Source organism: Equus przewalskii, chromosome 1, assembly GCF_037783145.1.
Source record: "Equus przewalskii isolate Varuska chromosome 1, EquPr2, whole genome shotgun sequence".
Classification (NCBI taxonomy): Eukaryota; Metazoa; Chordata; class Mammalia; order Perissodactyla; family Equidae; genus Equus; species Equus przewalskii.
In genome coordinates, this window is record NC_091831.1 from 151,177,677 (window position 1) to 151,204,426 (window position 26,750).

The window sequence follows — 26,750 nt, forward strand, 5'->3', positions numbered from 1 at the left end:
CTCAGCATAACAAACAACTTTAGCCTTCAGTGATCACAAATCCCTCATTTTCTGGGCTTTCATTTTATCTCTTGCAAAACAAATATGAAAAAAATATCACCCTTTTTCTCCATCACTGGGCCCCGTTTTCTGTCATGTATGTATTGATTCATCAGCCCCAAGAGGTTTCTGAATGAGGGCGGTGAGAACTTGAGTGTTCTGACAAGTCTCCTGCAGGAGGTTACAACTACCGACAGTTACTAACTAGGTTAGAATTACTGCTTCCCTACGAGGACAAAGCTAGTTCTGTGTCCGTTATTCCCACTTCCATATGGAAACTTCCAGAAAATCCTTTGTTTTATTCAAGACTGTGAAACTTTAATTCAATAAAAATATGAAGGAGAGATATGGGCCTGTACAGTCAAATGGCCATTTGATACAAGTCATCCGTTAAATGTCGTAACAGAATAAATTAAATTTGAGAAAAATAAAGCAGAATATTAAAATTTAGAAGGCAGCCAGCCTAGCTTAGAGCTAAGGAGCTAGAGCTCTGTGCATGCAAATTCTAATTCTGGAAATAGCTAACGTTGTGAGCTGAACCTCACTTCTACTTAAGCTCTTCCAGCTCATGTTACCTCAGTCCCCTTCCCGCACATGCCCCTTCTCCCTCTACGTCAGCTGATGTTTCTCTACAGGTAAAATGGACACAGAAGAAGGAACCAACACTGATGCAAACATCTGGTGTCTGGATCATAATCACAGCAGAGTTGCCCAAGAAGATAAGGTTGAAACATGGGGAAGAAAATAGCTATTGGGTGAATTTTATGAGCATGGAAATGATGACACTGCACGTAGGACCTGTGACTTTGCTTCTGTTTTCAAACCCACACTTTATTGAATAATGAAGATTCAGGAATTGTTTTAAAATCATGCCTTCCATTTTCTCTATTTTCTTTAGGTTCACAGGATAGTAGTGAAAACACTGACAAGGAAACCAAAGTCATAACATCACTGTACATTTGAATTGAGGAGACTTAGAAATCATCCAGCCCATGCATGAATTCTTCTCTGCAACATCCATGTGCCATGCCATATTTGCCCTTATTCTCTCTGTGATGTGAAATTTACCTTGAATGAGACCTTCTTCCCATAGGCATATAAAAAGATGAATAACCGTAGTTACCATTTATTTAACACTTACTACATACTACACACTGGGATAAGACCTTTACATGCATACCCTCATTTAAATCCATTTGAAGTATTATAAACCCATTTTAAGGATGAAGTAACGAAAACAGAGTTTAGGAAACTTCCACAAGGGCACGGAGCTGCTTAGTTCTGTCTGATTCTAAAGACCGTGCTCCCAACAGTTATGGAATAACACCTCCTTGAAATATACACACATTTAGTTTTAGTCTTGCAAAATAAACTGATTCCACACACGTATCATCATCACTTCCCCACTGCCTATTCTGTCTCCTCTCTTCCAAGAGACATTTTAGTCTAATTTAACATTTCTAGTTGTCTGGGCTATTTTTCATGTGACTTCGCTTTGATTGCCCTCTGTGTCCTTCTTACTTTCCCCTAGGTATTCTCTTAAATTGTGGCATCTAGACCAAAATGTAATAATTTTTGTGAGGTCTGGCCACTTTTTCTGGAAACTGTAGTACTTTTATTAATATGGACTAGGATGAAATTAATTTTGGTCTTAGGTCATATATTGGAAGTACTAAACTGTTTCACTTGGTTGATGCATGAATATTGCATCTAATCAAAGTACAACCTGCATTTCATATGACCATGATACATCTCTCCTGGATTTCCATCTGTTCTCATCATCAGTGGGATATGGACCCTCTCTAGGCCTCAGTTTTCTCATTTATGAAAGGAGCTGGTTGATTGGTTTCCTTCCAAGACCTATTCCAGTTAAAATATTACTTGCTTCTTCAACGTATATGCTGGTAAATTCTTGTAGATGTCTTTCATGTCCCTCCCTCATCCAGTGTATGTAGGCCCTCGTACCTTCTGTAAACACAGGTTTTCTTCTCTCTGAATTCACTCAGTCTTCTGGCTTTAAATACCATCCATAAGTCAGACTTTTAACATCCAACTGCCTATCTGACATTTCCACATGGATATCTAATAGTCAGACCAAACACACGTCTCAAAAACCAAAGGTTCCCCCAAGCCTGCTCTTCCCTCAGCCTTTCCCCATTCAATAAACAGCACTGCCATATCCCCAGCAACTCAAGGTAAAATACTAGGAGTCCTTCTTGATTTCTATATTTTGTTCACCCTCAGCATCAAATTTTTCATCTCGCCTTGATGATTCTGCTCCAAAATACATTTAACATGCAAACAATTCTATCTCCACTATTCCCAGCATAGTCCAAACCTTGGGCTAACGTGGAAGCATCCCAACTAGTCACCCTTCTTCTGTTCTCTTCTTCTTTTATCCATTACCCATATGGTAGTCACCATGTCCTTTCACTGTATAATCACATCATGTCACTCTTCAGTTTAAAACCTTCCAATGGCTTCCTATCAGAACAAAATCCAACTTTTCTACCGTGGTTTACAAAGTTAACATGATCAGCCCCTGGCTATCTCTCTCGCCTCATCTTCTTTCATGATCCTCTTTTCACTATGCTCCAGCCACAAGGAGATTTTTTCCTGTTTATCAATCATTCATGGTTTACTCGTGCCTTACAACCTTTCACTAGTTGGTACTAGCTAGAATGCTCTTCTCTTGATCTTTGCCACCTGGGCTCCTTCTTGTCATTCATCTATCAGCTTAAATACCATCTCCTCAAAGAAATCTTTCCAAATCAACTGAGCAAGCTCCATAGAGAAACACCCTTATGCATCTTGTTCTTAGCTCCATGCCCAACACCTACAGCATGACTAGCACCTAGTGGGCACTCAATAAATATTTGTTGAATGAATGAATGATCTTCACTTTTCTTATCTGTAAAATGAAGGAGATGGATTGAAAAATGGCAAAAACTTCTTTAGTTCAATCATATTAAGTATATGAGTTGGTCACCAGTAATTTGGGCACTCATATTGAATCCACTCTATTCCAATCTATTTCAACATTTGAAAAGATTTTCTTTTCTAACAATAAAATCTATTAATAACTGATATTGCTGAGCATGATGATACCATACCTTCTTGAGGTAATATTAATTATGGCTATTTTTATTAGCCCTAAGTACCACCAGCACCCTTTCTTCAGAGCTGTATTGACTCATATCTGCTGTTAATGTTTGATTTATTTGGTCATAGAAAAAATTTACATGCCAATTTAAATAGGGATAAGAAAGGGATACATGCATTTTATAATTTATTATATGAGATCCTATACCCTATTTTTTAACAGAAAAGACAGAGAAACACTTCTTCTGTTAAGACTAATACATAATAAAAATATATTTGTCTCACTTTATTCTGTTTACATACATAGTTCTTTTTATTTTATAGCCTCTACATGACACATACTTATTTCAAGATGGTGTGAATTAACTCATCTAATCCAAGCTCTTAAGAACCTTTTCCTATCCAGTTTTATGATTATTGTTACCTATCATCTTTTACCATCTAGATGAATTCTTTGAAAAGTAATGGAGACAGTATGTATATCATATTCTACTGGGTCTCAAAATGCCCATAGCACCTGAGGACTTTGTAATAAGCCCAGCTATCAACAGTGTGTTTTACAACTGCTTCCCTTTTTTGCATAGATTCAGGTCCATATTCCAGGGTTAAGGGAAAGTCTTGTATTTTTTGGTCACCTTCCAATGGACTATTTCTTCAACATTTTCCCGGGGTGAGAAATAGTCAGTCCCAAACACACTAGTGCCTATAACCTCATCCTATGATGATTTAATGCTGGTTACATGAAGGCAAGTCTTACACAAATATCCTATGGGCCCATATATGGGAAACATGAACACACTGTCATTATCACTTGATAGCTGATAGTTATAGGGGAAAACAAACGAACAACCTTTCCTTTTTTGGGAAAATACAATTTTTAAGCCACATTCCATTTATCTATATCAATATTTGTAGACATAAGTATCTTACAGTACCACCCACATAGTTGTTTGTTGATCCATTCCTGTAGTCTATCAATCTTTTTTCAATTCTGGGTTCACGGCTAGAGTGGTGTAGCAGTGTATATTGCATCTCTATGATAATTTAATTTAACTGCAGTGTGCTAGGGTCTAGATTGCTCCTCTTAGCAGCCAGAGGTGACTGAAAACAGTGCTGGGGCCTAGATTGTTGTCAGCAATAATTACTGGCTAAAGAGAGCTTTAAAAGAATATGACAGTCTAAAGAAATCTCCAGCAATAAGAGTCAGAGTGTATATAAGGATATATATACGGGTATTTTAACAAGACCATAAATTTCTTTGTCAAAACAGTTCATAATTGATTAGCTGACAAAGTCTGTAAACTGCATTTGCATCTTTGTATACTCCTGTATGGTATCTATTTGCTCCAGGCATGTTTCCTTGATGGGTTCATATATACTGATAATCTGAAAATGAAGAAATGGCTGGGTAAATTACCAGAGAATAAATGGAACAAAGAAAAAAAAACTTTGCTCATGTATTTTCTCTGTTTTCTACTCACACAAAAATAAATGCAACTTTAAAAATCAAAGGAAACAAATGAATGACTCTCCCCCCTTTAATTAGTACATTAGGAAGAACTGTAAGCACACACACTATTTCGGCAAATGGCATTGGATCTGAGTGATGTCATATGATGCTCAACTAAAATGCTTGTCCTAGAAAGCGCTCTTTAGTCATGTGCTGACTTCTTCAGCCTTTATTTCTGTAAACTAGGAGTCAAAAGAAAATGATAGGAATCCCAACACCATGACTGCAATAGCATTCTTTTTTTTTTTTTTCTTTTTTAGGCTAGGCTTATAGGAAAGTAATTATCCATGAGCAATAAAACAAACAAACAAACCGAAAAAACCTATTTGGTTAAGTTAGTAAATATATAGGTGGTTATAGAAACAAAAACTTACTTTCATATGGTTTTGCATTTTGTTTTTAGTGCCATGGAGTCGATTCTGACTCCTGGTGACCCCGTGGACAGCAGAGCAGAACCCTGCTTGGTCTTTTGGTGCCATCCTCTCACCTTTGACGCTGTATCAGACAATGCTTCATTGCTATTCAAAGGGTTTTCATGGCCATTTTTTTCAGATGTGGGTGGCCAGGCCCTTATTCCTAAGCTTAGCCTGGGAGCTCCAGTGAAACCTGTCCACCATGGGTGACCTTGCTGGTATTTGAAATACTGGTGGCATAGCTTTCAGCATCACAACAACATGCAACCACCACAGTATGACAACCCACAGATGGGTGGTGTGGTTCCCTGATCAGGGAACAAACCTGGGTGGCAGCAGTAAATCTTAACCACTAGACCACCAGGGCTGGCTGCATGGTTTTGCACTAGCTACAAAATAATGACTGAAGCGCTCCAGCCTGGTGACGCTGCTTAGCAATGGCATAGTGGAGGTTGTGGGATTGCTGATTAGTCATTTAGTCTTCAAGGTAAGAACTAGTAGAATGTTTTCACAACCTATTTGAGAAGTGGAAGAACAAAATTAATCCCAAGACTATTTTGGACATTAAGAAGAGAAGATTATGTTTGAAAAACTTCACCTTAGTTTGAAAACTTTCTAACACTACTACCTCAAACAAAATAGGAGGAGAAGAAATCAGAAACCTGTGTGACTGTCCACTAGCTTGCCTTCAGGAGACCCAGGTCCCAAGGACTGAAACACGTTCTCAGACAAAGGACATTATCATGTTCTTCCCCTTCCCGGTGCCACACTCGCCATCCACCGTCTTGTGGTTATTGCCTCACAACTGTGAGAAACCTCAGGGCTGTGTAGGACTTTAACTTCCATCTTGTTAGGTACTCGAACTCTCATTCTGGTGTTAATACGAGGAAGGTTCTTTCACGTTCATGATCTTTTAATTCTTTGTCTATTCTATGAGAAGGCTTTAAGAGCAAGGGACTTCCAGGAGTTATTTCAAACCATATATTCCTCACTTGAGCTCTTTACTCACTACCAACTTGGTCTGTACCAAACAAGTTAGCATATATCACACACTACCTTGCATGTTGCCTTCTGATTTCATAAGTGCATACCTTGTTTCCCTAATTACATCGTAAACTCATCAACAATAAAGTCTGCATCTCATACATAAGCCATTACACTCCAAAAAACCCCTGCAGACATGAGTCTTTGGCACCCAGAAAGTACCCATAAATACTTGGGGCTTGATAATATAATTTGGGACCATTTTTATACATAAGGGCAGGATATAGATCTCAGTAATGATTTTTTTTTTTTGAGGAAGATTAGCCCTGAGTTAACATCTGCTGCAAATCCTCCTCTTTTTGCTGAGGAAGACTGGCCCTGAGCTAACATCTGTGCCCATCTTCCTCTACTTTATATGTGGGATGGCTGCCACAGCATGGCTTGCCAAGTGGGGCCATGTCTGCACCCGGGATCTGAACCAGGGAACCTTGGACTACTGAAACAGAATGTGTGAACTTAACTGCTGCACCACCTGGCTGGCCCCAGTAATGATAATTTTTATTTATTCATTTGTTTATTCTACAAATTCTACTGAGGTACCCCAGGTTCCATCCACAGGGACAGGTCAATTAAAGAAAATATCGTCCTGCCCTCAGTGAGCCAACAGTCTAAAAGAGGAAATAGGATTCAAATAAATAATTATAATGCCTTAGGATACATGCTGCCATAAAAGTTTGTATGAGGTTAGGAGAAAGAAGTAATTCATAGAAATAGAGGCTTGAGTAGGTTCTCAAAGAATATACTCAAAAAGTGGAAGGTGATAGGAAGAATTTTTGAGGCAGAGGAAAAAGTAATAGTTGGTATAGCGGGAATATAGTGAACGTTTGAATCATAGGAGATAGAGTTGAAGAGGGAAGTGTCCAAAAATTTAAACACACTCTATGCTTCAGTTTTCAGAAATTTCTTTAAGTGCTGCACCCACTCTCCTCATTTTACCTCCTCTCCATGGCAGACTTTCCCCTTGATGTCCAGTTCTGAAGCTCTCCATCTATTCCTGAGCTCACCTTCATCTAGGACACAAGTACTGGCTCCCCCTTGTTCTCGTACCCATGATCATGGGACGGATTCTGAAGACCGCTGCTCGGCAAAGAACCCAACCCCCTCAGCTATCCACTTACACCAACAAAAGCTTAGACAGTAAACTTGCCCAGGGAAGTTTTGTACGTCTTTCTAAAGAGTTTGGACTTCATCTTCTAGTCTAGGCAAGGGGTGCTATTTTTATATTTTGTTCAGGAAGCCCTAGCAAAGAGATGAACATTTAATAGGATATAACTCAACTGGCATTAAATATAGATCATAACCTTTGATTCCCATTACAGTATTCTGAGAATTAATGGAATGATGAACTCAAACCACTAATCCAGGTAAACATTTGATCCATTGTTGTTTAGATTTTGGAAAAAGCATATGAATCAAGTCTTGGAAATATGCCAATATTCTACTCTGCAGATTTCAGCGGTACTTCTGATATCCATATGTCATTACACATGGATGATTTATTAATCATCAGATGTATTTTAAAATACTGCACACACGCAGATTATGATGTGCCCAATAATCATGCACTGTAGTGCATGATTTATGCTACAGACTTCTCTATTTAACATCGAGGTTTTGTTTTTTCTGGAGGCAATCTCTTCTGAAAAGATTGGCTTTATGCCTCTGCTGTTCTTCAGTAGATAAAGGAGCTTTACACTGCAATCTTAAGAGAAGGAGCCATTTTTCTTATCCCAGCTAACAATCATTTCAATTATTGGCGAAGCACTATCTCCTATTGAACTTCAAGTTCAGTTTCAAATTTCAGCAGTCATGCTTGATCTATAAAGACAGTATTCTGTTGGTGAAAGTATACAACTATGATTAAGGCAACAATGTTTAGGTGAAATTAAAGACTCTTTGTGTCTCCTGTTTACAGTGGTACAAGTTGTGCACTGACCAGCTCCAGGGAGAACCATTCATAGTCAGCGTAGCTTTCTTTATTTATTAGGACTATTGTTCTGGCAGATAGGAAAATGTCTTGAGGAAAGCTAGGCTTTTTCTAATGTACACAAATATACCATACAGGCTAACAGCAGATAAGTGTAAGAGTTGAAATTTTGCTAAATTTATAAATTAGTAGTATTTCTTCTTCAATCCCAAACCAATGAACAATGTTTTGAGAGTAGGCTTTAAAAAGAAAACCAAACCAAAAGGGATTGGAAAGTTTGAGGGATGTGGGAAAAGACTGAAATTAGTGATTTAAACAGCAGTAACACTTCAGAGCTAGAACAGATAGATGAAAATATGAAACTAAACATAAGTTCGAAAGAAAAAAATCATTCTAGAAATATAATTAGAGGGTTAAGAACCATAATGACACTGAAGGCAGAAAGGCTCAACCACTGATTTTCACAAACCATAACTTTACTAACAGAGCTGAGCTGAGAATGGTCAGAAACACAGGTCATACTACTAGTGATCGAATTAAGTGTCCAGAAAAATTTCTCAAGTCTATATATTGTCTTGAGATCCAGCCTCACTGGGAGAGATCATCAGTCTTCTAACCTTTGAGAAGCACTATTTCCCTTCAATGTACAGTAGTGAAAACACCAGCCTGGAGCAAAGCACCTTGGAAGTTGGAGATAAAATGCAGTCCTCTGGACAGCAGTATTAAAACAATAGTTGTCTTGACTATCAGAGTTAAAAGACCTCTACAGAAAGACTTCACCTTTTTATTCTTCCTATTCATGTTTTTATTTATTTTTTAGAGTAAGCAAATGGGGGGAAAAAAGAAAATTATACTGGCAGAGGGCTGACCTCTATTTTATATAATTTGTAGCTAAAAAGCTTACAGGCTAAAACATGTAAATATATGCAGATCTGAGAGCAAGACCTCAGAAGGGAAATAGTGGAGCAAGATTGAAGAGAATGTGGGCCATACTCAGGAAGAAGGCTGGGGCTCTTAGCAACCTGGAAACCTGAAATGAATTATTATCTGAGTCTTATTGTGACCTACTTAGTATCCCAGCAGCGTGTTGGCATAAGGAGAAATTTGGGGCTATAGGAATTGCTTATTTACTTGACCTTGAAGATGCATGAACCAGTAGGATGACTGCTGATTTGACCAAGTAAGTAGACACTGCTATGCTTACAGGCCAATCAGAGCATACTAAGAGGACTCACCAGGTGTCGTGGACAAAGGCAGCCTGGGCCTATGTCCTCTGCGGAGTTTCTCTTTTACTGGAATATACTATATCTAAGTTGTAACCATTCCTGATAATAGCAGTAGAAAAAAAGCAAACTATGCACCACCAATGTTCTTACTTTTTTCAAGTCTACTGCTGGTTTTTTTAATTATGTCACAATGAGAAGAGAAACAGAGCATGAATTTCAGATTAAAGTTAGAACGAGAAATCAGTTGCTTGGAATAACACAGCAATGCATTTCTTTAAAAGGGAGAGTTTAGGTGAATGGAAATGGAAAATATTTGTAGCAAAGCAGAGAAAATCAACACTTCCTCAAACCTCAAGAAGTCTCACCAACAGACTCTGATCACATTAAAGAGCTGGAATGATCCAAAGAGAACATCAATTTTAACCATTGGGGCTTACAGCTGAGGAACACAGGGAACAAAATCATAATGCTACTTAAAGTATCAGAACAGAACTCAATTCTCCAAACGCTCAGAACTTTCTGTGCTTTTTCCCCCTGCTGCTCCCAGCAGTAAACGTTCTTTCAAAGTCTCCTTGAACATAAATCTTTTCTCACGGCACCAAGAATCAGTGGCGTCCTGAGTAAGGGGAGCTGAGGTAAAGGTAATGTCTCTTAGCTTTATTTTCCTCTTTTGAGGAAGAATCTATTGAGGGACCAAGTTGTGCCCTCCACTTCAGTCAAAGCAGACATGAGTCATAGTTGAAATTGGATCCTACACTTCATTTTGCTTGTGTACATCTAGTGTATAATATACGTCTCACAAGTGGATTCTTTCAGAAGAGCCAAAACCTGAGATGCCGTGATTGATGGAAAATGCCAAGTAACCCAATTAACATGAATGAGGAAACTATCAAATGTGAAAACTTCAGGTGAATTAACTGCCATCGAGTATGTTATGATGTGGTGAATAATGGGCATCTGGAGTTTTATTAATGAGCCTCTAATGGAAAAGATGGAACTTGCACCAACGAATTTAATCCCCAATAATGTGTAAAACAAGCCTAAGCCAAAATCGGGAGATCCGTAGGTGCCAGACCCTATGACCTACAATAGGAGGCATCTTAATTCATGGGGGTGTTAAAAGAAAGACACATGCCAGCCAGCCCACAATGTTTTCATGAGACAGGAACCTCAGCCTTGAACCACTCCAGCCATTACTCTATTGTCTTGCCTGTCACAAGTGCAGCTCAGGATATGTACTGTCCAGAGAAATACCAAAGTCAGTGGTGGTTCCCTGTATTTAGCAAGATATTCAGACAAACGAGGGCAATGGTGCTTCTGAGATTTGTGAATAACATTACAGTAAAATCTTGTATATGGCACAGATATCACTCACAACTGGATATACTCTTTTTTTTTCCTTCAGGAAAGTCTTCAGTTAAGAAGATTTCTTTCAAATACAGAATTAGCTTATTTGTGGCCAAAATAAATGGCTGCCTATGCGGAGCAATTTGAAAGATCCCAAGACACCTTCAGAACAAGGGCTTGCTGCTATTGCCTGAAATTCCACCATTGACGGTTTGTTCCATTGGGCACTACCTCTCTTTTGGGACATGGTTATCCCTAAGAAAGATAGCATGTGCAATATCCCATAAGTCAATGGCAAATATTCACACAAATGTGTTAGTGTCTTTCCAACAAATAGGTCCAATGGAAAGGATTTTTGTGAAGAAAGAAAGTCTCTGACCGAGTCCACTGTGTAAGGGGAATTCCCATGGATTGGTGTCCCTGGACAGCCATAGCGTGGCGTTAGTGGATTCAGTGAAGGGAATGAAAGAACTCCAACTGAATCCTTGCAATTCCTCAAAAGCGGCATGTTCTTTCTTGCATTCCCTCTTTGCGTAAGTTGTTCTCTCCTCATGGAAGCTCTTTAACCCATGCTGGTTTTCCTTCATTTTTCCTGACGAACTGAGAATGTTTTAAGATTAGGGAAATGACCTTATTCTTTTATTCCTATCACAATGAATAGAATATTATGTGTGCTCAACAACTTTTCAAATGATAAATGAGAAAACTGGAGTTAGAAAGGTACCTAGAATTAATCCCACCTAGTTCACAGCTTTGCCTTGGGCCACCCTAATTAGATGAAACATTTTCCTAATGTGTCTATGCCATTAAGTTGAAAATGCATTTGGCTAGAAAAAATATTACTAATCAATATGATTATATGTTAGAATTGTATGCTTGAAAATCTTTAAATCCACATTTTAGAGAAAATTATTTTACTAAAAAACACCAATGCTAAAAACAAAACAACCACCAACGTTGCTGTGCCTATCTTGGGATATCATGAGATTATTATTAAGAGAAATAAGAAAAAACAGGAAGTTAATGTGATTTTTCTAGCTCATATAAAGTAGCCCCTTTTGAGGAAAAAAATATCTTGAGACTTCCTAATTTCTTTATTAGCTAAAAACTCCCCACATTCTAACTTTCCCCTTTAGAAAATTATTTTTGTCCAAATGTTTTGGTTTCTTTTCAAATCTCTTAACTCAGAATATTTTTTTTTAAATTTTATATCCTTTTCAAGAAGAGGTAAAATACATTTAAAAAAATTAGAGAGTAAAGCCTTCAATGAAGGTCAATGACGTATCTGTTGGGATATGTGCTCTCTCTTGGTGATGAACCTCTAGTCAAAAAGAACTAGCCAACTGAGAGAAAGAGTCTATGGATCATTCTGTTCTTAACTTCCTCCTTAGACATTTAGTGATCAAAAACTAGATTTAGGAGCTTTACAGTGTATTTGTTTCCTTTTAAAAGAAATAAAATAACGTTTAACATCTATACATTGATTTTCCTCAGGAAAATGTTCTTAATGGACACTTTAGCAGGAGCAAGATGGCGGGCGCAGAAATGACAACATGGAATCCTCAGATTCTACAGGCAAGCGGTCCTCTTTCCTGGAGTGAATTAATGCAAAGATGAGAAATTATTTAACTTCATCATTCGATTAAGTAAATTTCTGTCACATGAAGGAAGCTTTAGCACTCAAGGAAAATAAAGAGATACTTTGCTTTTCATCTGTCTAAAAAGAGCAAAAAGGAGGAAAAAAAGAGGGAGGGAAAAAAAGGAAGAAAAGGTCCCAACATACTATAGGAGGATATTTACACGTATTTAGAAGTCATGAAACTTGAGAAAACTGGGAAGTAGTTTCTGATACAAGCTTACTGGAAGGTCATTACAGTATGAACGAAGCCTTGAAAATCTGCACACATTTTGATTCAATAATTCCACTTCTAGAAATTTATCCCAACCGAATCATCAAACAAATGTGTTCAGATTTATGTATATGGATATTCTTTTATATTTTTTTTAGTATTACAGTAAAATAAATTTAAGATGGTAAGTGTTTGGTTAAATAAATAATGATATTCCACTATGATATAGATCTATTTATTGATATTGAAAAATGTTTGGTATATTTGTTATGTAAAAAAGTAGATCATAAAGTGACATATATGGTACAATCCCATTTTGTAATATGCTTTTGTATATTTAAATATTTTCCTAAGAATATTTCATATATATAACATATGTGTGTAATATATGCCTAAGACCGAAACAAAAAGGAAAGATAACTAAATACTAAAAGTGGTTATCAAGAAAGATTAAAATTAAGATTTTTGTTTGTTTTAGTATTTGTATAGTTTAGTTTTTAACAAAAGAATGATACAGATAATAAGTTTAAGAAAAATAATGGGAACATTAAAAAATCTATCATAGGTATTAAACTCAGAGAAAGATATAACGATGGCATTTGCCTTTATCGCTGACAAGACTATTTTTACCACTTCAGTTTTTATTCAAAACTAGAAAAAGGCTATAATGACTCTGCCCTGAAAGTTTTCCTTCATCTAAGTACTTCTCTCAGACTCACTATTTCTTTACCACATCTTCTGGGACATGACTACAAATTGGTTCCCAACTTGGGAATACACAAACCCCCAAACTAATATGTAAAACAAATTGTTCCATCAGCCCATGGTTAACAATCATGAAGAATTATTGGTATTATAAATAATATTCAATTGAAATTTTAGAACAGATACGGCTCTGCCTGAGCAGTTTATTGGAAAATCATTTGTTTCACACCAGTTTTGGCATCCAGTATTCAATGTGAATTATGTAGTTAGAGCCCAGTTTATTATATTTCTGTTTGTTCTGCTGTGTATATATGTGTCTTAGGCTTTAAAAAGGTAATTTGTGCCCTCAAAATGTATTATGTAAGAAATTGTGATTCATGCAAATCACTTTGATTTGTTTTCCAAAAATGTAGCTGGCTTCAATTAATCAGTTGCTATTCATTTCATATGTTTCTATTGCACTCACAACAAAAGCTCCAGTGGGTTATCACTTACATGGGGGGCTGGCCTCCAGAGTGTGTGAAAGACGCAACAATCAGACATTATACCAAGCATATAATTATGGTGTGTGTCCCCACAAACTCCAATAACCTACACAGCACATTATGTTGGACTCCCACCTCTGACGTTCTCCGTTACCCCAGCCACCTACCTGCTGTAATCACAGCGTTCTGCAGTGCGTGGGTGCACAGCTTCAAACTGCTGAGACTTATCCCCTGACTCCCAACGTGTAGCAGGAGTCAGCCAAGCAGATTGCAATATCTGTGTTCTGCAGCCTGCCCATCACGATAAATGAGCGACTGAAAGTGCGGTGCCCCTGTGCGTGGACTCTGTTTAGGAAAGAAAGGAAGTGAAAGCAACATGTCAGTTTCAATTGTGCTTGGACACTTGATGATATACAATATTTTCACGTAGCTTTTATTACTCAAAATGTAAAAATGGACTTAGCGAAAACTTGCAAGAAATGTTATAAACTAACTACAGAAAATGTTCTCTTTTATAAGGGTTTTATTTTAATTATGGGACATCTTAAAGTATAATTACCACTCATGCTTTTACTTAAATGTCACATTGTCTCAACCCTATCCCATAGGATGAACTAATAATAATGGACTAGGATTTGCATTTTATAAGAGGTATATTATTATTTATTTTCCTAGCAATAACAGGGTACTTAGTGTCATCTAAAATAGAGGGCATTATTAAACCAAAACCACTTTTCTATGCCAGCTATTTATAAACCACATATGAATAGTTCTAAAATATAGGGTACTGAAATGACTAATTGTACTGAGTAAGTGCCCATTAGGGCTAAAACTGCCCACAAAGGGAAGATTTGAATATGGAGTTCTGATATCACTCCGTCAGCCACTGCCAAGTTACTCTGATGACAATGACACGAGATCTTCTTTGGGGATATTTCTTCTGAGGTCAATTACCACAGAAATAAGTAAAAGTCAGAAGAATGTAGCACTGACATGTTTCCACTCTGTAGGGATGTTGGGTCTGAACTGGGTTATGGGAGATCTCTGGAGATTAGATGAAACACCAGGATGCCAATCATATGTCACATAACTCTGTGAACTTTTACATGGTTGACTACCAATAAGATAAACCTCAATTCTGCCAAGGGAAAGGCCAGAAACAACAGTTATAAAGCACAGTTATGCGGTGGTTAATGATGGGGATACTCTGAGAAGTGCGTCATTAGGCGATTTCATTGTTGTGCAAACATCATAGAGTGTGGTTATACAATCCTGGATAGTGTAGCCCACTACACACCTAAGCTATATGGTACTCATCTTGTGGGACCACCGTTGTATACGTGGTCCGCCATTGACTGTAACGTCATTATGCAACATATGACTGTATTTCAAAGGGAAACTCTCAACTTTGACATTGTTCCCATTGCCTGTTTGCAGTTATAATTTTCTGTCCTTGTTTTTCTAATTTGATACATTAAAGAAAGGAATAGAAAATGAAAGTGAAGGAACATTTATTTATTAAATTCCTACTGTGTTATTAGTAATCAGAACTATACCTATGGCGTTGAATGCAATGATCATAGCAAATCTGGGAAGGATAACAGTCTGCGTTTCAGCCAACAGAGGGCTAAAGAAGATAAGCAACAATACAGGCTCTAGCCCAGCCTGAGTACTCCAGACTCTCAGAATTCCTTCCTTGCTTTACTATGGAAAAGAAGAAATGTTTAGCTGTGAGCCATGATGAAGTATTTGTTTTATTGCACTACCTGCAAAAGATTTTTCCTTGTGAAATATAGAAATAAAATCTATTATTTTAAATGATATCCTGGTCTCCAATTTCTGTTAGGAAATAGGAAGTTGCAGCAGGACACTGCGGTAGGCTGAATAACGGCCCCCAAAGATGTCCGTGTCCTAATCTCTGTGAATACGTTACCTTCTATGGCAAAGGGGCATTGCATATGCGATTAAGTTAAGGATCTTGAAATGAGATTATTTTGTGTTATCTGGGTGGGCCCAGGGTAATCACAAGGGTCCTCATGATTAGAAGGAAGGAAAAAGGTCAGAGTGAGAGATTTTCATGTGATAACAGAAGCAGGGGTTGGAATGATGCTCTTTGAAGATGCAAGAAGAAGCCAGGAGCCAAGGAAGGCAGATGGCTTCTAGAAGTTGAAAAGATGAGGACATGAATTCTCCCCTACAGCATCCAGAAAGCATGCAGCCCTGTTGAAACATTGATTTTAGCCGTGTAAAGCTCACATCAGACTTCTGACCTCCAGAATCGTAAAATAGGAAATTTGTGTTGTTTAACACACTAAATTTGTAGTAATTTTTTACAGCAACAATAAGAAGTTAATACAACCATCATCCCCACCCTAAAAATCAAAACAAAACAGAGAAAGTACAAAATTAGAGTTTTTAAACATATCAGAGAGTTAATGATTAGAAAAAAAATCCTAAGGGAATTAAATTTTAAAATGGACAAGCCTTCCCTAAGAGAGAATCATATGACTGCTTTTATTGATGGGAGAACAATAGTAGAAGTACAAGTAGAAACTAATCTTCCACAGATGGAGATAAAGAGAAACCAGCTCAGTTTTTAACAATCTGTGAATAGCTACTGCGGGTTAGTATGACAGATTACAGCCCCAAGGAGCCCCAGCCACAAGGCAAATGTGCACCTATCCACCAACTCTCTTCTACAAGGTCATCACTAAAAGCATGGGGACAACATGCTAAAGCCTGGGAGCAAGAAAAGAGAACTGAGGGAGAGCCCCTTCAGGCACATAGGGCCTTCACCAAAGATATGACAGAGGACACCAGAGGCTGCAGGCTGGGCAGAGGGAGGAGAGCAGGACAGAGGTACCCTGAGTTGCACAAGATGTTCACTGGATCTTTCCCTGATTTCAAGGCAGTAGCCCACCGAAGGCTGAGAACAGGGCAGGAAAAATGAAAGAGATTCCCCTGAGGGGCACCAGCTAAGGAAGCAGGATAGACAGAGATGTACTCGGATGCAGAAAGCCAGGGCAAGTCTGGAGAGCAAGAAGAACCTCCAGTAACTCAAAAAGTTGAGAATTGTATTTCAAAACATTGAAGTATTTCTAGAGAATTATTGGTGCTGGTATCTCAAGTCCTGCTGAAAAGGAAAACGCTGATCTTGACCTCAAAGTATTTGAAGCCTGTGGCAAACTGAATCCAGATAAATCTGCCACAAAGCCTGCATTTGGCACAACTACAGGTCAGACTGACTCAGTGCCCATCCCAGGAGCCTGACGGAAGGAAGGGAAAGCTCTTTGCTGGCAGTTTCTACTGTTCTTGACACAAAATGCCTGCTGTAGAATATAAATTGTAAAACATGTGAAGTAGAAAAATGTGACCAATAAGGAAAAAGACAGAAAGAAGCTGACAGATGACCCAGATATCAGATTTAGCTAACAAGAACTTTAAAATAACTCTGATAAATGTCTTCCAGGATCTAGTGAAAATTGATGCAGAGAGAGATTGAAAATTTCAGAATATATATAAAAATATAAAGTAGAGCTAAGTAGAAATGCTAGAACAATAAAAGAAGTGTAAAATTCATTCATTGGGCACAAGGGCCTACTGGACACAGCAGAAGAAAAGGTAAGTGAACTGGAAAACAGAAATAGGAATTATCCAAGCAGAAATACAAAGAAAAAATATTTAAACTGAATGGATGAGGAATACAGGACTTATTGAATGATATTAAATCATCTAACATATATATAATTGGCCCTCCAGAAAGAGAACAGAGTGAGAGAGAATAAGGCAGACAATTATTTTGAAGAGATAAAGCCTGAAAATTTTTCAAAATTAATGAAATATATAAACCCAGATTCTAGACATAACATAGTCAAACTACTAGAAACAAAAAGTAAAGAGAAAATCTTAAGAAGAGCCAGGAAAAGAAAAACACGATACATGTAAGGGAAAAGAATAAGAATGATAACTGACTTCTCATCAGAAAAAAAAAAAAAGAGGCCAGAAGGCAATGGAACAACATTATTAAAGTACTGAAAGCAAAAATGGAACGTTGTATGCAGCAAATATATTCCTCAGAAATAAATGCAAAATAGACATTTCAAATAAACGAAGTCGAGAGGATTTGTCTCAAGAAACTTACCTATGTGAAATACTAATGGAAAATTTTTAGTATGAATAAAAATAATAAAAGATAGAAGCCTGGATCTTCAAGAAAAAAATAAAGACTGTCAGAAAGGGTAACTATGTGGGTTAAAAAAAGAAGAATTTTTACATATATGTGTATGCATATATATTTTTTCCAAAATTAATTATGTGCATGCATATATATATTTATGTTTAATTTTTTAGTACTGTTGACAATACAAAGCAAAAATAATAGCAATGTATCTATGGTCATAAGGTATAAGAAAATAAACTATGTAAGAAAACCACAAAAAACAGGAGGGAGGTTAAATAGAATTATGCTATTGTAAAATTCTTACATTGTTTGCAAGGTAATATTCGAAGGTGGACTGTGATAAGTTAAAGATGAATATTGTACTCTCTAGAGCTTGCACTAAAAAGCATTAAAAATAGTCCATTAAGGAAATAAAGTGGAATTCCAAAAAATATTTGCTTAACCCAAAATAAGACAGAAAAAGAGAAACAGAGGAAGATCAAATGGTACAAATTGAAAATCAATACCAAGATGACAGAATTAGATATAAGCGTACTCCACGAAAACACAGAGATTTTTCAGACTGGAGTAAAAAGCAAGACGCAACTATGTGTTGTCTTTAAAATACACACTTTAAATATAGTGAGCAGGTGCATAAATAAAGACACAGATATACATTGAAATATAAGAGCGGAAAAAAGCTATTACAGCTTTCAGACAAAATAGACACTGACTAGAAGAGATAAAAAGGGACATTTTCAAATGATGAAAGGACCAATTCATAAAAAAAGCTGTAAGAATTCTAAATATTTATGCATTTCATGTCAGGGTTTCAAAATACGTGAATCAAAAATTGACAGAACTAAGGGAGAAATAAACAGATCCATGAAGGTAACTGGAGATTTTAACACACCTCTGTTAGTAATTGACAGACCAATAAACAACTACAGTAAAAAGTCAGTCAGGGTGTTGAAACTCTAAACAACACTATCAACCACATTGAACAAATTAGTATTTATAGAACATTCCACCCAACGACTCCAGAATACAAATCTTTTGAAATGCATGTGAGATAACCATATGTTGGGTCATAAAGAAGTCTAAAAACTATCAAAAGAATAGAATCATACAAAGTATTTCTTTGACCATAACATACTAAATTAGAAATCATATGTAAAAATCCTCAAATTATTTGGAAAATAAGCGCCACACGTCTAAATAACCCATGAAACAAAGAAGAAACCACTAGGGAAATTTTTGAAATATTTCAAGCTGAGTAATAATAAAAATACAATATATAAATACTTGCAAGATGCACCTAAAGCAGTGCTTGGGAGAAATTTTTTGATTTGAACTCCTGATTAAAGAAAAAATGTTCGGGCTAGCCTGGTGGTGCAGTGGTTAAGTGTGCACGTTCCACTTCGGTGGCCTGGGATTCACAGGTTCAGATCCTGGGTGTGGACATGGCACCAAGGGGCAAGCCATGCTGTGGTAGGCGTCCCACATATAAAGTAGAGGAAGACGAGCACGGATGTTAGCTCAGGGCCAGTCTTCCTCAGAAAAAAGAGGAGGATTGGTGGCAGATGTTAGCTCAGGGCTAATCTTCCTCAGAAAAAAAAAAGAAAAAATGTTTACAATAAATAATCTCAGATTTTATTTTAAGAAGTTAAGAAAAGTAAAGCAAATTAATCTGAAAAAAATAGAGAGAGGAGAATAAAGATAAAAGCAGAAATCAATGAAGAAGAAAAAAAAACACAAGAACTAAACAACTTAAATGTTAGTTGTTTGAAAAGATTAATAAATTTTATAAAATCCTAGCAAGGTTGGCAAACAAAAAAAAGACAGAGAGAAAATACCAATTGCTAGTGTCCAGAATGGAAGAGGGGATAGTATTACAGGGCCTATAGCCAATAAAGGAAAATAAGGGGATATTTTAAACAAATTGTATGCCAATAAATTCAACAACATAGATGAAATGGAAATTCCTTGAAAAATACAATTTACCAAAACTGACACAAAAAGAAATAGAAAAGCTAAATAGTCTTATATATAAGGACAAATAATTTGAATTAAAATTTTACACACACACACACACAAACAAAATGAAAAAAACTAGGGGGCCGGCCCCATGGCCGAGTGGTTAACTTCGCACACTCCGCTGTGGCGGCCCAGGGTTTCACCAGTTCGGATCTGGGCACGGACATGGCACTGCTTGTCAGGCCATACTGAGGCGGCATCCCACATGCCACAACTAGAAGGACCCACAACTAAAATATACAACTACATACCAGGGGCTTTGGGGAAAAAATAGAAAAATAAAATCTTAAAAAAAAAAAGAAAAGAAAAGAAAATGGTGGAATTTCCTCAAAAAAAAAAAGAACAAAACTTAAGGTCCAGATGGTTTAACTGATGAATTCTATCAAACATTTCAGAAGAAATAATACCAAGCTTATACAATTTTTTTTAAAAATAGAGGAGAAAAGAGGCATTTTTCAACTAATTCTATTGGGGCCACAATAACCCTAATTACAAACTTGACAAAGATATTACCCCCAAAAAGTTTTGAAGGAAATAAAAGCACAGATAAAAATCATTTGTGAATATATACAAAAATCTTCAACAAAATATTAATAAATCAAACCCAGCAATATATAAAATGGATGATATATTCCATAATTAATGTCATAGATACAGGAATGCAAAATTGGTTTACTAATAAAAAATTAATTAATATAATTCATCACATTAACATAATAGAAGGAGAATCGTCAGATAAATGCAGAAAAAGAATTTGACAAAATTTAACGTTTATTTATGATTAAATTCTCAGCAAACTAGAAGTAAAAGAGAATTATCTCAATCTAATTAAGAGCATCTATTAAAAACATGTTAACATCAAACTTAACAGCAGAATATTGATCACATTCTCAAGAGATATAAGAATGTCTGTTCTCAACTTTTGTATTTTAATATTGCACTTACTGGAAGTTTTAGTCATTGCAACAAGGCTAGAAAAATAAACAAAAGGCATAGATATTAGAAAGATTGTAAGAATAATCAGTTCTTTTTCCCAGATGATATGATTATATACATAGACATCCCTAAGGAATCCAAAGGGAGAAAAAAAACTACCAGAACTAACAGGTAAATTTAACACATTTGCAAGATATAAGCTTGAGATACAAAAATCAGTTTTATTTCTCTATACTAGCCAAAAAGGTAAAATTTTAAAGAATACCATTTATAAAAGCATGCAAAAAATGAAATACCTAGGGGCCAGACTGGTGGTGTAGCGGTTAAGTTCACACGTTCCGCTTCAGTGGCCCAGGGTTTGCTAGTTCGGATCCAGGGCTCAGATCTACACACCACTTATCAAGCCATGCTGTGGCAGGCATCCCACATACAAAATAGAGAAAGACGGGTACAGATGTTAGCTCAGGGCCAATCTTCCTCAGCAAAAAGAGGAGTGGCAGTAGATGTTAGCTCAGGGCTAATCTTCCTAAAAAAAAAAAAAAAAAGAAAAGAAAAATACCTAGGAATAACATTACAAAAAAATATGTAATATATCTGTCTTGAAAACTACAAAACATTACTAAAAAAACTTAGAGAAGATCTAAATAAATAGAGAGAGATACCATGTTGTCGATTGGAAGATTTTATGTTGCTGAATATTCATTCTCCTTAAATGATCTGTAGATCCCAGACAAGTAACAACGTACTAGCAAAATTTTTTGAAGAAATTGACACAGCACTTTTAAAATTTATATGGAAATGCAAACTATAGCCAAAACAACCTTGAAAAGACAAATAAAGCTGAGGAAATTTCACCTTCTGAATTCAAGACTTACTCTAAAACTAAACTGATCAGGAGAGTTTATTATTCGAATAAGGAGAGGCAAATAGATCTACATGTAAACAAGCAACTGATTTTCAACAAAGGCACCAGATTCTTTGGGGAAAGCAAAGTCTTCCTTAACAAATGATGCTAGAAAGACTGTACAATTGTCTGGAAGAAAAAAGACCCTTGACCCCTACTCTCCACCGTACTCAAAAATCAATTCAAAATGGATTCTATTAGGCGCACATCTGAGGGGATGGATTATAATTAGTTTTTGGGTGGTGAACACGATGTAATCTACACGGAATTCGAAATATATTACGATGTACGTCTGAAAGCTGTATAATGTTATAATCCAATGTTACTGCAATTAAAAATAAATAAATAAATAAGTAAATAAAGATTATAGGCCTAGACATAAAAGCTAGCACTATAAACCTTCCAGGAGAAAACACAGAAGATCTTTGTCACCTTAAAGTTGGCAAAATTTTCTTAAATTCCAGAGGGATGTCTTAGAGCACTCATCTTAGTTTTTACCCAAGAGAGATGAAAGTACGTGCCCACAAAAAGAAGGTTTACTGTATTGTATAATTGAAATTTGCTAAGAGAGTAGAATTGAAGTGTTCTCATAAGAAAAAAGAAACATGACGGATACATTAATTAACTCGGTGAGAATCCTTTCACAATATGTATATCTATCAACTCATTGCGCACTTTAAGTATATTACAATTTAGTTCATTAATTGTACTTCAATAAAGCTGGAAAGGAAAGTGTGTTTCGAGAAGCTCTATTCATAGTAGGCAAAAACTGGACACAATCCAGATGTCCCTCACGGAACAAATTGAGGCACAGTCACACAGCAGAATGCCCTCAGCAATAAAAGGGAGAACTACTGATTCACGCAACACTATGGGGGAGCCTCAAAGACGTTTTGTTGAAAAAGAGAAGTCATTTCCATAAAATCCAAGAACAGGTAAAAACTAATCTGTGGTGAATGAAATCAGAAAGCGATTGCCTTTGAAAGAGGGTATTGACTGGAGACGGGCATAAAGGAAATTTCTGGGTGGTAAAACTGTGCTGTATCTTGTTTTGGGTGGTGGATAAATGAGTACAGAATCGCCAAAACACATTAAATTGAATACTTGAGATCTGTCCACTTTATTATATGTAAAATACCTTATCTTTATTGTATGTAAAAATTATGGACTCACTTACCTGAGATACTAAATAATTGTATAACATACTGACAAGTGTCTTTTGAAGCATTTCTAAGAAATTTTACAATGAGTCATCTTATTCTGGATATAATCAAACCTCTACATATCACTACCATTTACGAAAAGTAGGAGATAAAGAAAGAAGTTATTTGATGTGACAAAGAAATAACCAGCCAAATTCAAAATATAGTATATTTCACAACACAAATGACCTTATTTCTTCCAAATAAATATTATTAAAAAGGGAGAAGGATCTGTTACAGACTGAAAGAGACTTAGGAGACATTTCAACTAAATAAAATGTACTCGCTTGGGCCTTGTTTGGATCTCTTATTGAACAAACCAACTATAAAAGAGACACTTTCAAAACAATCGAGAAATTTGAGTATGAACTAGATATTCGATAATAAAAAAGTTATTAACTTTGTTAGATGTAATAATGGTATTGTGGCTACATTAAAAAATATCCCTCATCTGTTAGCAATATATCGTGAGTGAAATGACATGATGTCTGAGATTTCCTTTAAAAGATTCTAGCAAAAATAAAAATGTAAGAGAGGGGGATAAATGGAACAATGTTGGCAACAATGTTGACAATTATTGACTGCGGGTGTTGGAAACATATGGGTTGATCATACTATTTTATTTTTTTTTATTTTGGGTATGCTGATAATATACAACAATAAAAAATTGTAATCAATTATTGTATGTGAACTACAAGTTACTCTTATCTTCCAACGGAAGATATAGCTGGCTATCAATCAAGTTCTTATTATTCATAAGCTTCCAAATCACACATAAATCATTCATTGTTTTTAAATTTTTATGTTGCACTGACCTTTTCAAGTCATTAAACAATTCACACTAATGAGTTAATTAAAGCAAATATCATAATTAATAAAACTAACTTCTTTCTATTCCTTTTTATGGTACATCATTAAATGTTTTCATTTATATATTACATTATATTATTATAATTAACATTATCTATTTTATATTATATTATATATGTATATATCTTATAACCAGATACTATCCTTATTCTTCCCCCAAAATAAACAATAAACCCAATCTCTGTGAGGCCTCACGAACTCTTATAAACTGGAGCTTTTTCCCAAAAAGTTTTTTGATTTCTCGTGTGTAAAGTGAATGAAATCGATTTTTGCTACCACCAACTTCTGAACTCCACTGTGCATTTTGGAACTTTTTTACTGAACACGTACAGAGCTAAAAGTAGAGGTGGACTGTCTTTTCCCATTACTATGACAATCTAAATGACACATCCACAATATCTCGACCTTTTATTCACCAAGGGAAAGATTCTCACTCTCTTCAGATTTTTCATTATCTCAAAAGACCTCCTTTTGAAGTGTTTTTTTCACTTTTCTAAAATATTCTGAATTGTTTTTCATCTCGAAATATTTGGTGGCTAATTGTTGCTTTGGCAATGTTAGTCACACATTGATTATGTGCTTCTGTTTTTAAGGAAGGTTAATTACAGATCAGATGATTTCCGTAATAAGAAGATCTTATTTGGGGAACAGGAAATCAATCACCAGTTGTGGCCCCAATAATTGAGCACAAATTTCTGGATCAACTTTTCGAACTCTATTGAGCTATGATTGAGTAGGGTCCAGAAAGGATACAACACAAATGCCAATTAAAATTATATTGGTGTGGGGGCTGGCTCCTGTGGCTGAGTGGTTAAGTTCGCACGCTCCGCTGCGGTGGCCCAGGGTTCGGATCCTGGGCGCGGACATGGCACCACTCGTCAGGCCACATTGAGGCGGCGTCCCACATCCCACAACTAGAAGGACCTGCAACTAAGATATACAACTATGTATGGGGGGGTGGCGGGGGGGGGGCGGGTGTTGGGGAGATAAAGCAGAAAAAAAAAGATTGGCAACAGTTGTTAGGCCAGGTGCCAATCTTTAAAATAAATAAATAAATAAAATAAAATAAAATAAAATTATATTGGTGTAAACATGACGCTAAGCTCTGCTTCTAATAAGCTGTGTGATCTTTGATAAACCTTCTCTGTCTCTGGACTTCAGTTGTCTCTGAACTCAAACAAGACTCAGATAAAGTTGCCATAAACATATATTTTTTTAAAGGCTGGTTTTCTCAAGACTAGAAGCCTCGTTTGTTTGTGCCTTATAGATACACAAACACACACACATGCACACACACTCTCAACACCCTAATGTCATTCAAGACTGTTTAATTGCCACCTACTCCACAAAACCATCCCTGATGGCACATTCCCCACCAGCCATATCCCTACTCTGCCTTCCCAGGGGATTTGATCTGCATCACTTTTAGGGGATCTATTATCTTTGATCTACATGGCTGCCTTTGGGGAGATTGTGCGTCATTGAGCAAAATTTCCTATGCTTTGGAGCCAGAAAACCTAGTTTCTTCAACATAGGCCAAGAATCCAAAGTCTCTGGACCTATTTCCTCATCTGTTGTAATGAAAGCAATATTAACCTACCCTGTAGTGTTACACTGATTAAACGAGACTCTCTGTGATCTTATTAGAGTGTCCAGAACACAGTAGGATCTGCATAAATGTTGGCAGTTCCCACATCTCTGCTTCCTACCCTTCCTTGTAAGTTCCTCAAGGATAAAAGTCCTGTCTACTTAGTTCTTTGCGTATAGTAAGTTCTTAAAAATGGCTCAAGAAAGGAGGCTGGAAGAAATAAAGAAAGGAAAAAAGTGGATAAGAAACATTAAGCAGCATTTCAAATAAAATGTGTTCACTTAACACAGAAATCAGGGAAACATATCATATTAGATGATGAGATTCTCTTTACAGAGAATCCCATCCAGTATAAGATTCTCGAAGATGAAATGTGTTTTAGAAGTAATTTTCAATATATGAGATGTGTTTATTAGGAAAGGTAGGAGTAGCTTCTCCCAGCTTTACTACGTTTCATTTCCCCCATCATATCCAGTAAATGACTTGGTATTGAACAAAATAAATTCCCAATGGTTAGACTGAATCCTTCCCTCTTCTGCAGTTGTTGCGACCATCGTGGGAGCACTCCTTGAGCACCAAGGAGCTCAAGAATGAGATGAAAATGAAAGTTGGAAAATGCAAATTGATTTGAAGGTAACAAGCCATGCATCTGGGTGACTGAAGGATAAGAAGCTTAAATCTACGTGGATGGCAATAAAAGACTCCTTGTTTCTATTTCACCTAAAATGTTGGTATCTAATTCTGCATTCACAACAGCATTTGCCTGGCTAACCAACTATCGTTATGCTTAGAAGTAGAACAAGAAGAACACAGTAAATCCTATTTCTACAGAAAAACACTAACATTTGATTCCCTTCCAGAGCTCCAAGATACCATATGGATGAGAAATTTCCGAGTGCTCTGAACTAGAGAATCATTTGAAAAGGCAAAAGCTACAATCTCAAATATATAAAGGTAGATCTGGTCTGCTTGCCTCCCTGGCCCAAACTGGATTCAACTTTTCAAGTCTAATTCACATCCAAGAACACAAATAATCATTGCCACGTAAAATAAATGTGGGGAAAGATCCAGACTGATATCTAATGATGTATATGTGCAGTTAGAAACAAACAAGACAGAAAACAAGGCAGGATGTTGTCCTGTCAAAGTCCTCTAAACTGACATATTGTGGCCTTGTAGTTATCCAATTTGTTCATTTATTTATTTATGATTTGGTTAAAAAAATAAAACTGTTTTTATTGTGAGTAGTAGTCATACACATATTTAATTTTCAGATTTCCCCCCCAAAAAATTGTTTTCCCTATTATTCACTATTATAAATGGTCCTTTTTCAATGTGTCTAAAAGAGACTTTGTAGCCTGCCTTTATCCCATGTGGTGGAAGTTTATATTTATGACCTAAATCTT